Here is a 15590-nt window from a genome sequence, read left to right on the forward strand (position 1 = left end):
GGCCGCAAAGGAGGCACTGCGATAGGCAGGCCCATTGTCCGTTTTTAGGTCCCAGGGAACTCCCATGAAGAGAATTCCTTGTCTCAGGGCCTTGATACAGTGTTTTGCCGTTTCCCCGGCAAGGGGGACTGCATAACACATGGCTGAGAAAGTGTCAATTATTACATGCACATATTTGAGGCGTCCAAAGGACGGAACGTGAGTTACGTCCATTTGCCATCTAGAATTGGGTTTTAGGCCTCGTGGGTTGACTCCCTGAGGTTGCAGGGGGCCAAGCGGCGCAAAGGGCGCACAAGTTGCACAATTGCGGACAAGATGTTTACAGGTATCTAGGGGGAGGCCACATAGATGATGTAACGACGTAGCCGAAAAGTGAAACCTGGAATGCAATAACTTGGCCTGGTTAACAGCATCCCCCAGAGGGGCTGCCGTGTGGGTTAGCATAGCTTGGGTATTCTGAGCTGAGACCGCTTGATCTACTATACTATTGCCATTAGCCAGGGGCCCCGGAAGGCCTGAATGACTACGAATGTGGCTAATGAACCAAGGATCCTGTCGATGCTCCAGGATGCTCGGACCAGCTCCGCCCTGTGAAAGGGCGGGGCCTAAGGCATAAGATGGCGGACTAGCTCCGCCCTGTGAAAGGGCGGGGTAAAGCGCATGCGGTTTCCAGCCCGGCTTAGGGCTGACGTCATCACTAGAGCACTTCCTCCCCTCAGTAGAAGAAGGAGGAAGTTCGCCATTTTGGAGCAGTCTGGGGGGGGCGGTTGCAAAGAGGCACAGGGCGCTAAACAAAGAGAGAAAGACACAAAGGAGGACAGCAAAGTAATGGAGGGGAAGAGGGAGAGCGTTAGGAGGAATGGGGGGTCATAGAAGAAAAGAAGGAGAGGCAGCCGGGATAATGGGGGAAGGGAGGAGCGGCTCCGGAGCGGCGAGGGAGAGGCGGCCCCTAACGCGGAGCGGCGAGGGAAAAGCGGCTCCGGGAGCGGCGAAGGAGAGGCGGCCCTACCTTGCAGGCGAGGAGAAGGGAAGCTGGAGAGGCGTCCGGGCGAGCGGGCGACCTGCTAAACCGTCGTGTGGAGAATTCCTCACACGGGGCACCAGTTGCTGTCGCGTTTGCTGCTTCGTGGGGGGGGGGCAGCCGGTTGCTGAACCCTCGGCTCTGGGCGTTGCTCTGAGGGTACCGGCGGCGGGGGCTCTTTCCCGGAGGCGAGGGCGAGGCGGGGGACTGGGCCCTAGTCCCCGGCGGAGGCGTGCAAGGAGGGCGGCGAGAAGGAACAGGCGGGACACGGTTCTTTGAGGGTGTGGAAAACTAAGAGAGAGAGAGAGCTTTATTTGGCGAGAGCACAAGCTTATATTGGGCGATTAGAGGGCGGGGTAGCTGTAGAGGTCGAAGGCTTGGATTGGTTCGGAGAGGGGGCGGAGGTTGATAGACAAGGGGCGGGAGTTACTCTGGTAACTGCGCATGCGCACTGACGGTGGGGGAGTTGCTCTGGCAATGGGGAGTGTCAGGGGCAAGATAAGGGGGTGGGGAAAAGGCGGTTCCCTCCGGCAAGCCTCCCCTACGGTGGTATTTTGGGTGAGGAAATGGGGCCTGCCTCCGGCTCCACTTTCCCAGGCCTGGGGGGCTGTGGAGGGCGCTGTCGCCCGTGCCCACCACCCTCCCCAGGGGCTGATCAGGTCCCCCAGCCCAGGCCCGCCAAGTCAAAGCACGTAATCAGTGTCCCGCATTTCGAAACCAGAATTCTGGAGCAGATGCCAGCCACATGCCTTCCCAGCTAACACAGGCTTTCCAGACACCATTGGCCATCCTCCAGTGAAGGTACCTGATTGTTGATGCATTACCTTGAACACTTTATGGCCGTAGGACTATAACTCTGTAACCAAATAAACCCTCTTTATAAAAGCCAATCCATTTCTGGTATTTATTTTGCACTCTGGCAGCATTAGCAAATGAGAACAGATGGTTAGACTGTGTGTCCACTTGGCCAGGCTCTAGTACCCAGTTATTTAATCAAACACCAATCTAGCTGTTGCTGTAAAGGCATTAAGTAGATGTGGTTAACATCCACAATACTTGACTTTAAGTAAAGATTACCTTGGAAACTATGGGTGGGCCTCATTCCAATCAATCAAAGGCCTGAAGAGCAAACACTTGAGTTTCCCAGAGAAGAAAAAATTCTGCCTCATGGCTATGACATAAAATCCTGCCCCGAGTTTCCAGCCTGCAGCCGTGCCCTACAAATTGCAAACCTGCCAGCCCCCACAGTCACGAGACAAGCCCCTAAAATAAATCATGCGTGTATGCGTGTGTGTGCGTGTGCCCGCCCTCTGGAGTTCCGTGCTGACACAGGTGGGCTCCGTGCCAAGTCTTCTGCTGCGCCTCAAAGGTAGGACAGCGCCTTAGGGACCCGGCAGGAGGGAAAGGCGGGAAATGCAGGCTGGCGAGTCTTGGCGGCTGTGTGTTCTCTCTGCCGAGCCCCGGCCCGGTGGGAATAAACAGCAAGGAAAGAGGGCGCGCTCCGGAGAACAGCTGGGTCCTGGGAGCGCCCCTGGCCTCTGCAGAAAGGGGTCCCCCGCCGCGGGGAGGGCGGCGCCCCGGACGCCGGGCCTCGGGTTCTGCGCTTGCCCGAAGGGTTCCAAGGCTCGGGCTTGGCCTTGGGGAAAATCAGCCCTTTTTAATAGACTCCATTGTCTTTCCTGGCAGCAGCGCGGCTCCTCCGCCTCCTCTTTGAGCGCTGCGGGAACGAGTGGGAAGCAAAAGTACTTGTTGCCGAGGGCTGGTTATTACAGCGGCCTCGGAGCGTCCTGCGACCCCCGCCGAGGAAACCACGGCCTCGGCTGCGGGGGGATTTATCGCCGCGCTGTGCTTTTGCGGGTTTAGAAGAGCTGTGCTAGGAGGGTTTGAGTCGGGGCGCGGTGTCATTTACAAAGCCGAAAGTTCTTCCCCGCACCCCCCACTCTGCCTTCGGCACCCCGCCCCGCCCCGAAGCAATAATAACCCACATCCCTTGAGTCACGTCCCCAGGTCACGTCCCCAGGTGGCACATTTTCCAGGGCCTGAGCTACCTGGAGATCTCTGGCCTTGGTAAGCGGGGTGCGGAGCTGCTGTTCTCTCACAAGCCGGCTGGCGGGAAGCGCTTCCCGGACTCGGATGCCGCAGCCTGTCAGCTCCCGCGGGGCAGCAGCACGGAGAGCAGGGGAAGCAAGTTTCCCGAGTCTTCCTTTACCCACCTGCTTGAGTAAGGTCTCTAAGCTTTCTGGACCCCAACGCCTTCCCTGTTCGGATGAGGGGGTGGCCTGTGGATTCCTGGCGGCCCTTCCCAGGCCTCAGTCCAGTGCCTGACTCACAGGAGGCAGCGGGGGTGGCCCCGGGATGAAGCAGCCCGGGAGGACAGGACAGACAACGCTGCAGGAATGTCATTCGGTTCCGCCTTCCCCAAGCCCCTTTTGCAATATGGCCCCAAATCAGCCAGCGGCTCCGCACAGATGTAACCACCTAGCAGAGGGAGGTTCTGGGTATACTGATGAGTTGGTACAAAGAGCGAACTCAGATTCTGCCCAGACCTTCTAAGGTAAGCACTTTATGGAGAGAAATGGACCTGAAAGTGTGACAAACAAGCACTATTCCTAAAAAGCAATGAATGCTCACCCGATTGTGGAGAAGAAAAGGATTTACTCACAATCTTGCAGGAAGGGGCACACAAACAAAACATGGAAACTTGGCTGCAAAACAATAGATCCAGCAGTATTTATTCCCTTCCCCTAACCCACAAGTCCCTCCCCTGTTTCTCCAGTGGCTGGATACTTCAGAGGTTACATTCTGTTGGACAAGCTTAACCAGCCCATGCAAATTTGAAACATGCAGCCGGCTCAGATTTGAAACATTGAAAGTAAGTCTCCTGCACCAACTTGAAACATTTGAAACAAGGAACATTTGAAACAAGTCTCCACCTCTCTTTCCTTTGTTCTTTAACTGCAGAGCCAGTCTGAGCTAGTTTGGTAACAACTTATGAAGCTATTTTAAGAACCTCTACCACCTAGTCTCCATCTTGCAAGAATAGTGGGCAGATAAACCGGAGGACTGGCCACCGATTAGGGTTTAGCTTCTTAGCCCTCTGTCAACCCCCAAACTGCCCCCACCCTGTGTGAAAGCTAAACTTAATCTAATTCTCACAAAAAGATGCAGCTAGAGAGCTTAAACATCATTTGGTCTGCATTGAAACATCATGGTATAAGGAATTATTGATTAAAAAAATAATAATAAACACAGCTGCCATCAAAGTTGGGGGAAGGGGGAGAGGGGACAGACAAGAGGGGGTCATCTATACAGAACCGCAGCCAAGAAGGTGGCTCTGAGCTGGGAAGGAGCAGGAGGGTGGGTTAGAGTGGTCTGGAGGGTGGTAGTAAGTGGAAGACATGGGGGACCCATGGGAAGAAGGCTGCAGAGGGAACCAGGAGGTGCCACACCTGCATGTCTCCCTTGACCCCCCCATCACCTGTGGGTTTCCTTTCCTTGTCTTTCTCTCTCTCTCTCTTTTGCTGGAGTCTGAGGTCCCACTGAAGTACAGCTGAATTGTGAGGCCTGACATGCCGTGTGCTGCCTTGACATCTCTGAGCCCCATGGGGCCCCAAAGCCCTCACTATGGGTTCCCCTGCTCTCATCAGATTTGCAACCCACCCTGTAGGAAAGCCTCCCTACCTGGCTCTTTCCCCATCCAGCTGGGCCAGCTGCACCCCAGCTTGCCCTCGACCCAATAGTTTCCACCGCCTGCCAGCCCATGGAATATTCAGCAAGCCCATCGCATCCTCTCGTGGGAACCAGGGTAGTAACAGCCTCGTTCCTACAAGGCCTTCCTCCCACTGTCCCCGTCCGTTCGCTCTGCTCCAGAGTGCAACCCCAGGTGGCCCTGTGTGGCAGGCAGGGCCCTGCTTCTCCAGGGTGTGCCCGTCCGTGACGAATGAAGGGATGTGCATCGCATCTGTCATCTGTCCAGTGCCAGGTGCCATGGATTTGGCTAACTCGTACTATTTAGGGTAAAAAAGGGATGCTCAGAACAGCAGCCCCCTTCCCCAAGCAGGAGGTGACCCCTTCATGGATTTCACGCAGTCACCTCACCTGCTTTCTCAGCCAGAGATTCTAACACCTGAGTAGCCCACAGGGAGGGGAAGTGGCTGGTGGACACGGCGTATTTTTAAGTTCCTTCCTAACAGAAAGGCTCCTCCTAATGATCACGTGAACATTAGAAGGTGCAGTGAGAGCTATGGAGAAGTTTTGTACAGACCTACTGCCAGGGAGCATTTTATGGTGATCCAGTGAAACATCTGACGTCATCCCAGATCTTGTTCTGTTGATCTTTCTGCATTTTACAAATGGGAAGAGAAGTCTATCCCTTCTCTCTGAGGGTAAGTCAGCCCATCCAGCAAGTTCCAAAGGTGCCCTTGTCAATAGGTAGCAATGATCTCCTTAATACTGCCTCATCTCAAACAACAAATCCACAAGAATTACACACTATTAAAATGCAGCTGTCTCCTCAAAAGTTAAACATAGAATTACCTTAGGACCCAGCTATTCACTCCTAGGTAAATACCCAAAAGAATTAAAAATAGGGACTCAGATACCTGTATACCAGTGTTCACAGCAGCATTATTCCCAACAGCCAAAAGGTAGAAGTAACTCAAGTGACCATCGACAGAAGTATGGATAAATTAAATGTGGTCTATCCATACAATGGAATATTATTCAGTAGTAAAAGGAAGTGAAGTGCTGGTACATGCTACAAACTGGATGACCGACCCTTGCAGACGTCATGTTGAGTGAAATAAGCCAGACGCTAAAGACAAATATTGTATGATTCCACTTAAATGAGGTCTCTAGAAGGGGTAAGCTCATGGGACACAAAGCAGATGAGAGATTACCAGGGTCTGTGGAGAGCAGGGAATGGGGAGTCATGGATTAATGGGTTTTGAGTTTCTGCTTGGGGTGATGAAAATGTTTTGGAAAGAGACAGTAGCGATTGTTGCACAACCTTATGAATGTACTTAATGCCCCTGAACTGTAGACTTAAAAATGATGAAAATGGCAAATTGATTGTTATATGTATTTTACTACAATAAAAATAAATGCAAAAAAAATGTAAATACATAAATGCAGCTGCCTCACAGACAGCCAAGCTTATGTCTCACAAGTGCATGGAAATCATACAGGACCTAGACTGGAAGAGAAAACCAGGGCATCTCCTTGGAGCTGCTCACCTGCCCATCTGCTGGCCTCCCCACCTTCTCTGTCTGGGCTCTGCTCAGTACCCACCAGACAGCACTACTAGACAAATTCTTATGGAGAGTGGAAAATTAAGAGGAGGAAAAAAGTATCGTTGCATTCAGAAAAATGTGTACTTTCCTTCTAAATTATTAGGACAAATAAGTCTGCTGGGGGAGACCACTCTTTTGCGGCAGGATGTAGCAGGTCCTTTTGGAAGACCGTCCTCAAGCCTCCTGTCGTTCTTGATGGTGGGGAGTAAAGAGGGCGGTCCAGTTTGCTAATGTCGCCTTTGTGCAAAAATACCAGAAATGGATTGGCTTTTATAAAGGGGCTTTATTAGATTACAAATAACCTAAGTTCTAAGGCCATAAAAGTGACTAAACTAAGGCACGAACAAGAGGTTACCTTCACTGAAGAATGGCCGATGGCGTCCGGAACACCTGTCAGATGGGAAGGCACGTGGCCGGCATCTGCTGGTCCTTTGCTCCTGGGTTCTGTTGCAAAATGTCTCTCTCCAAAATGTCTCTGGGCTTCTGTCTCTCTTAGCTCCTCTCTCTCCGCTCCTGTGCATCCTTGTTTCTTTCTCCCAGGATGTTTCTCTCTAAGCATCTGGGGGTCCTCTCTTAACTTCTCGGGGGCAAACTCTGGGCTTCGTCTCTTAGCTTAGCATCTCCAAACAATCTTCTGTCTGCCTCTTCAAGAGTCTCCAAGCATTTGTGTTGGCTCTTGAACTCTCTTAAGTACTCCGGTGAACTTATTGAGACCCACCCTAAACGGGTGGAGTCCACATCTCCATGGAAATAATTTAATTAAAGGTCTCACCCACAGCTGGGTGTCACATCTCCATGGAAACACTCATTCAAAAGTTTCCACCCTAATCAAAAGACTAATAAGTCTGCCCCCACAAGACTGCATTAAAGAACATGGCTTTTGTGGGGGACAGGATAGATTCAAATCAGCACAAAGGGGTTCCTGATTCTTCATGATCCAGCCCCAAGCAGCGAAGCTGTTCAGTGCCCTCTCTAATAGCTGGACCACCCAGAGCTTTTTTCTGCAAAATGAATTTCTGATCGATGGTGCTTCTGCTTTCTAATTGGGCACCTTCAAGACCATAACTTCACTGGTGGCATCAAATTTAAAAGCCAAGAAAATGATCAAGGCTGTGAGGCAAGAGTTGCTGGTGGATCCATGGCTGAGCGCTGGAAAGGAGCAGTCGGATGTCTGGATTTAGGCCCAGTTTTGCCTCTGAGTCAACAAGTTTGGGCAAACCATTTATTTAATTTCTTTTTTTTTTTTTTTTCAGGTTTCTTATCAGCACCATGGAAATTGAAATACCAGTTCCTTTCCATTCATTCTTTCATTCAAGGTAAGCTGTGTGCCTATGATGTGCCAGGTACTAAATGCCAGCTGCCAAACAGTATAAAGTCCCTGCCCTGTGGACTTTCCATCCACAGTGTGCTGGTTTGAATGTATTATGTCCCCAGAAAAAGCCATATTTTTTTTATGCAATCTTGTGGGGCAGACATTTTAATGCTGATTAGATTGGAATTCTTTGAGTATTTCTATGGAGATGTGCCCCACCCAACTGTAGGTGATAACTCTGATGAGATATTTCCATGGAGGTGTGGCCCCACGCATCAGGGTGGGACTTGATCAGTGGAGCCATATAAATGAGCTGACAGGCAGAGGGAACTCAGCGCAGCTGTGAGTGAACTTCTGAAGAGGAGCTACAGCCAAGAGGGATGCTTTGAAGAAAGCACAGGAGCTGCAGATGAGAGACAGTTTGAAGACAGCCGTTGAAAGGAGACCCTTGCTCTGGAGATGCTAAGAGAGGACAAATACCCCAAGTGCAACTAAGGTGACATTTTTGAGGAGCTGCAGCCTAGAGAGGAATGTCCTGAGAGGAAGCCATTTTGAAACCAGAACTTGGGAGCAGACACCAGCCATGTGCCTTCCCAGCTAACAGAGGTTTTCCGGACACCATTGGCCATCCTCCAGTGAAGGTACCCGATTGCTAATGTGTTACCTTGGACACTTTCTGGCCTTAAGACTGTAACTTTGTAACCAAATAAACCCCTTTATAAAAGCCGATCCATTTCTGGTGTTTTGCATTCCGGCAGCATTAGCAAACTAGAACACACAGAGACAGACAAATGTAGAGATGTGAAAAGTCTACAAAGGAAATGAGGCACTACCCTCGGCTTCCCTTCCTCTCCACTTTCTATCTGAAGGCAAATCCTTTTGGCTCTACTGTCAAAGTAGATCTTACCCATCCACAGAGTGGGGGCCAAGGGGCATGGCTTCCTGCCTCTGCCCTCTTGTTCTTAGGTTCGGGTCTCAGCTCACCAGCCAGGGCAATCCTATTAAAATGTAAACCCAATCAGGTTATTCTGCTTAAAGCTCTCCCATGGTTTTCTGTCTTCCCAGAGCAAAAGCTGATGTCAGCGTGACCTGCAGGCCGTGACCAGCCTGCCCCTGCCCTCTCGGACCTCGTGACCCCTCCTGCTCTGCACTCGCCATGCTCCAGCACCTGTCCTTGCTGCTCAGGGATCCTGCCTTTGAGAGGTGGCCTCTGTCCTGCTTCGTGCCTGTTGGTCCAGCCTGGTTATTGCCAGTGCCGTTTTTACTCTCCCGATGATAAACGGCCTCTGCACTTGCACCGTGTTCTCTCTCTGCCCGGCTCGCTCTTCCCCAGCTACCTCCTGCCCTGTTCCCTCACCTGCTTCAGATCTTTGCCCAAATGTCACCTTCAGCGACTGTGCCATGTACAGGGCACACTCCCCTAAGCCCAGCACTCCCCGGGACTTTTAGTCTGTCTCATTTGCTGCTCTGTGCCTGGAGCCTGGAAACGGTGGTGAGTACATGGGAAATGCCCAAAAGAGAGTCACTGGGTGGGGCGGGCAATGAGGTGGTCAGGGAGGGCTTCTCTGCGGGGTTGGCACTGGAGCACAGACCGGTGTTCGTTCCCACGGCTGCTGTAACAAATTACCAAAAACATGGGGACTTAAAACATGCAACTTCATTCTCCTACAGTTCTGAGAGCCTGAAGTCCACAGTCAGTCTCACGGAGCTAAAATCAAGGTGTGGGCCGGCTGCATTCCTTCCCGGGGAGCACTTGTCTCCCTGCCTTTTCCAGCTTCTAGAGGCCGCGGCATTCCTGGCTCACGGCCCCTCCCTGTCTTCAGAGCCAACGCTGGCTAATCCGGCCTTTCTCAGGCTGCCATCTCGCCGGTTCTGGCTCTTCTACCCACCCCCCTTCCCCATTTAAAGACTCCGTGATTACATTGGGGCCCCCCAGATAATCCAGTGCAATCTTGTTACGTTAAAGTCAGCTGCTCAGCAGCCTTAGTTCCATCCGCAACCTTAATACCCCCCTTGCCAGGTAATGTAACAAATACATGTTGGGGATGAGGATGTAAACATCGTTGGGGGGCCATCATCCTGTCGACCACAGTGGGGGTGCCACTTTGGATGAGGTGGTCAAGGAAGGATTTGCAGAGGAGTTGATGCTGAAGCTGAGAGCTGAAAGATGAGAAGGAGCTGCCCGTGCAGAGCCTGGAGCAAAGCTTCTGAGGCAGAGGGAGCAACTTGTGCAAAGGCCCTGGGGCAGAGAAGAGCTTGGTGTGTTGGAGCAGTAGAGCCAAGCCCCAAGTGGCTACAGGATATCAAGCAAGGGGGAGCCTGGGCCCCAATGAGGTTAGGTAGAGAGGCAGGAGCCAGATAGTGCAGGGTCTCTGTTTACCAGTTCTTAGGTAATTATTGAAAGAGGACTCGTGAGATTTAAATATACATGCAAATATACAAAAAACCCGAGGCGGGGCAAGATGGCAGACTGGTGAGCTGTATGTTTTAGTTACTCCTCCAGGAAAGTAGGTAAAAAGCCAGGAACTGCGTGGACTGGACACCACAGAGCAATCTGTCTTTGGGCATACTTCATACAACACTCATGAAAACGTGGAACTGCTGAGATCAGCGAAATCTGTAAGTTTTTGCGGCCAGGGGACCCGCGCCCCTCCCTGCCAGGCTCAGTCCCGGGGGAGGAGGGGCTGTCAGCTCCGGGAAGGAGAAGGGAGAATTGCAGTGGCTGCTCTTATCGGAAACTCATTCTACTGATTCAAACTCCAACCATAGATAGACTGAGACCAGACACCAGAGACTCTGAGAGCAGCCAGCCCAGCAGAGAGGAGACAGACATAGAAAAAAAACAACACGAAAAACTCCAAAATAAAAGCAGAGGATTTTTCGAGTTCTGGTGAACACAGAAAGGGGAAGGGCGGAGATCAGGCCTTGAGGCGCATATGCAAATCCCGAAGCAAGGCTGATCTCTCTGCCCTGTGCATCTTTCCTTAATGGCCCTGGTTGCTTTGTCTATTAGCATTTCAATAACCCATTAGATCTCTGAGGAGGGCCGTTTTTTTTTTTTTGTTTTTTTTTTTTTTTTAAATCCTTTTTGCTTTTTCTAAAACAATTACTCTAAGAAGCTCAATACAGAAAGCTTCAAAGAATTGAAATTTGGGCACGTCAAGTCAAGAGCAGAACTAAGAGAGCTCTGAGACAAAAGGCAATATTCCAGTGGCTGAGAAAATTCACTAAACAACACAACTTCCCAAGAAAAGGGGGGTGTCCGCTCACAGCCACCATCTTGGTGGACAGGAAACACTCCTGCCCATCGCCAGCCCCATAGCCCAGAGCTGCCCCAGACAACCCAGTGTGACGGAAGTGCTTCAAATAACAGGCATACACCACAAAACTGGGCGTGGACATTAGCCTTCCCTGCAACCTCAGCTGAATGTCCCAGAGCTGGGAAGGGGGAGCAGTGTGAATTAACAGAGCCCCATTCAGCCATCATTTGAGCAGACTGGGAGCCTCCCAACACAGCCCAGCAGCCCAGAACTGCCCTGGGGGGACGGCACTCACCTGTGACATAGCACAGTCATCCCTCAACAGAGGACCCGGGGTGCACAGCCTGGAAGAGGGGCCCACTTGCAAGTCTCAGGAGCCATACGCCAATACCAAAGACTTGTGGGTCAGTGGCAGAGACAAACTGTGGCAGGACTGAACTGAAGGATTAGACTATTGCAGCAGCTTTAAAACTCTAGGATCATCAGGGAGATTTCATTGTTAGGGCCACCCCCCCTTCCCGACTGCCCAGAAACACGCCCCACATACAGGGCAGGCAACACCAACTACACACGCAAGCTTGGTACACCAATTGGGCCCCACAAGACTCACTCCCCCACTCACCAAAAAGGCTAAGCAGGGGAGATCTGGCTTGTGGAGAACAGGTGGCTCGTGGACGCCACCTGCTGGTTAGTTAGAGAAAGTGTACTCCACGAAGCTGTAGATCTGATAAATTAGAGATAAGGACTTCAACTGGTCTACAAACCCTAAAAGAACCCTATCAAGTTCAGCAAATGCCAAGAGGCCCAAAACAACAGAAAATTATAAAGCATATGAAAAAACCAGACGATATGGATAACCCAAGCCCAAGCACCCAAATCAAAAGACCAGAAGAGACACAGCACCTAGAGCAGCTACTGAAAGAACTAAAGATGAACAATGAGACCATAGTACGGGTTATGAAGGAAATCAAGAAGACCCTAGAAGAGCATAAAGAAGACATTGCAAGACTAAATAAAAAAATGGATGATCTTATGGAAATTAAAGAAACTATTGACCAAATTAAAAAGATTCTGGACACTCATAGTACAAGACTAGAGGAAGTTGAACAACGAATCAGTGACCTGGAAGATGACAGAATGGAAAATGAAAGCATAAAAGAAAGAATGGGGAAAAAAATTGAAAAACTCGAAATGGACCTCAGGGATATGATAGATAATATGAAACGTCCGAATATAAGACTCATTGGTGTCCCAGAAGGGGAAGAAAAGGGTAAAGGTCTAGGAAGAGTATTCAAAGAAATTGTTGGGGAAAACTTCCCAAATCTTCTAAACAACATAAATACACAAATCATAAATGCTCAGCGAACTCCAAATAGAATAAATCCAAAAAAACCCACTCCGAGACATATACTGATCACACTGTCAAACATAGAAGAGAAGGAGCAAGTTCTGAAAGCAGCAAGAGAAAAGCAATTCACCACATACAAAGGAAACAGCATAAGACTAAGTAGTGACTACTCAGCAGCCACCATGGAGGCAAGAAGGCAGTGGCACGATATATTTAAAATTCTGAGTGAGAGGAATTTCCAGCCAAGAATACTTTATCCAGCAAAGCTCTCCTTCAAATTTGAGGGAGAGCTTAAATTTTTCACAGACAAAGAAATGCTGAGAGAATTTGCTAACAAGAGACCTGCCCTACTGGAGATACTAAAGGGAGCCCTACAGACAGAGAAACAAAGACAGGACAGAGAGACCTGGAGAAAGGTTCAGTACTAAAGAGATTCGGTATGGGTACAATAAAGGATATTAATAGAGAGAGGGAAAAATATGGCAAACATAAACCAAAGGATAAGATGGCCGATTCAAGAAATGCCTTCACGGTTTTAACGTTGAATGTAAATGGATTAAACTCCCCAATTAAAAGATATAGATTCGCAGAATGGATCAAAAAAAATGAACCATCAATATGTTGCATACAAGAGACTCATCTTAGACACAGGGACACAAAGAAACTGAAAGTGAAAGGATGGAAAAAAATATTTCATGCAAGCTACAGCCAAAAGAAAGCAGGTGTAGCAATATTAATCTCAGATAAAATAGACTTCAAATGCAGGGATGTTTTGAGAGACAAAGAAGGCCACTACATACTAATAAAAGGGGCAATTCAGCAAGAAGAAATAACAATCGTAAATGTCTATGCACCCAATCAAGGTGCCACAAAATACATGAGAGAAACATTGGCAAAACTAAAGGAAGCAATTGATGTTTCCACAATAATTGTGGGAGACTTCAACACATCACTCTCTCCTATAGATAGATCAACCAGACAGAAGACCAATAAGGAAATTGAAAACCTAAACAATCTGATAAATGAATTAGATTTAACAGACATCTACAGGACATTACATCCCAAATCACCAGGATACACATACTTTTCTAGTGCTCACGGAACTTTCTCCAGAATAGATCATATGCTGGGACATAAAACAAGCCTCAATAAATTTAAAAAGATTGAAATTATTCAAAGCACATTCTCTGACCACAATGGAATACAATTAGAAGTCAATAACCATCAGAGACTTAGAAAATTCACAAATACCTGGAGGTTAAACAACACACTCCTAAACAATCAGTGGGTTAAAGAAGAAATAGCAAGAGAAATTGCTAAATAGATAGAGACGAATGAAAATGAGAACACAACATACCAAAACCTATGGGATGCAGCAAAAGCAGTGCTAAGGGGGAAATTTATAGCACTAAACGCATATATTAAAAAGGAAGAAAGAGCCAAAATCAAAGAACTAATGGATCAACTGAAGAAGCTAGAAAATGAACAGCAAACCAATCCTAAACCAAGTACAAGAAAAGAAATAACAAGGATTAAAGCAGAAATAAATGACATAGAGAACAAAAAAACAATAGAAAGGATAAATATCACCAAAAGTTGGTTCTTTGAGAAGATCAACAAGATTGACAAGCCCCTAGCTAGACTGACAAAATCAAAAAGAGAGAAGACCCATATAAACAAAATAATGAATGAAAAAGGTGACATAACTGCAGATCCTGAAGAAATTAAAAAATTATAAGAGGATATTATGAACAACTGTATGGCAACAAACTGGATAATGTAGAAGAAATGGACAATTTCCTGGAAACATATGAACAACCTAGACTGACCAGAGAAGAAATAGAAGACCTCAACCAACCCATCACAAGCAAAGAGATCCAATCAGTCATCAAAAATCTTCCCACAAATAAATGCCCAGGGCCAGATGGCTTCACAGGGGAATTCTACCAAACTTTCCAGAAAGAACTGACACCAATCTTACTCAAACTCTTTCAAAACATTGAAAAAAATGGAACACTACCTAACTCATTTTATGAAGCTAACATCAATCTAATACCAAAACCAGGCAAAGATGCTACAAAAAAGGAAAACTACCGGCCAATCTCCCTAATGAATATAGATGCAAAAATCCTCAACAAAATACTTGCAAATCGAATCCAAAGACACATTAAAAAAATCATACACCATGACCAAGTGGGGTTCATTCCAGGCATGCAAGGATGGTTCAACATAAGAAAAACAATCAATGTATTACAACACATTAAAAACTCGAAAGGGAAAAATCAATTGATCATCTGAATAGATGCTGAAAAAGCATTTGACAAAATCCAGCATCCCTTTTTGATAAAAACACTTCAAAAGGTAGGAATTGAAGGAAACTTCCTCAACATGATAAAGAGCATATATGAAAAACCCACAGCCAGCATGGTACTCAATGGTGAGAGACTGGAAGCCTTCCCTCTAAGATCAGGAACAAGACAAGGATGCCCGCTGTCACCACTGTTATTCAACATTGTGCTGGAAGTGCTAGCCAGGGCAATCCGGCAAGACAAAGAAATAAAAGGCATCCAAATTGGAAAAGAAGAAGTAAAACTGTCATTGTTTGCAGATGATATGATCTTATATCTAGAAAACCCTGAGAAATCGACGATACACCTACTAGAGCTAATAAACAAATTTAGCAAAGTAGCAGGATACAAGATTAATGCACATAAGTCAGTAATGTTTCTATATGCTAGAAATGAACAAACTGAAGAGACACTCAAGAAAAAGATACCATTTTCAATAGCAACTAAAAAAATCAAGTACCTAGGAATAAACTTAACCAAAGATGTAAAAGACCTATACAAAGAAAACTACATAACTCTACTAAAAGAAATAGAAGGGGACCTTAAAAGATGGAAAAATATTCCATGTTCATGGATAGGAAGGCTAAATGTCATTAAGATGTCAATTCTACCCAAACTCATCTACAGATTCAATGCAATCCCAATCAAAATTCCAACAACCTACTTTGCAGACTTGGAAAAGCTAGTTATCAAATTTATTTGGAAAGGGAAGATGCCTCGAATTGCTAAAGACACTCTAAAAAAGAAAAACGAAGTGGGAGGACTTACACTCCCTGACTTTGAAGCTTATTATAAAGCCACAGTTGCCAAAACAGCATGGTACTGGCACAAAGATAGACATATAGATCAATGGAATCGAATTGAGAATTCAGAGATAGACCCTCAGATCTATGGCCGACTGATCTTTGATAAGGCCCCCAAAGTCACCGAACTGAGCCATAATGGTCTTTTCAACAAATGGGGCTGGGAGAGTTGGATATCCATATCCAAAAGAATGAAAGAGGACCCCT

The 15590-nt window shown here is 47.7% G+C and overlaps 1 long non-coding RNA gene across 1 annotated transcript; it reads left to right on the forward strand.

Annotated features, from left to right (window-relative positions):
* The first annotated feature begins 2333 nt into the window (after positions 1-2333).
* LOC119543377 lies at positions 2334-9110 on the forward strand. Its single transcript, XR_005218567.1, has 3 exons — positions 2334-2390; positions 7566-7628; positions 8690-9110. It is a non-coding gene; the product is annotated as an uncharacterized LOC119543377 (long non-coding RNA).
* Positions 9111-15590: the final 6480 nt, after the last annotated feature.

This window comes from Choloepus didactylus, chromosome 8, assembly GCF_015220235.1.
Source record: "Choloepus didactylus isolate mChoDid1 chromosome 8, mChoDid1.pri, whole genome shotgun sequence".
Classification (NCBI taxonomy): domain Eukaryota; kingdom Metazoa; phylum Chordata; class Mammalia; order Pilosa; family Megalonychidae; genus Choloepus; species Choloepus didactylus.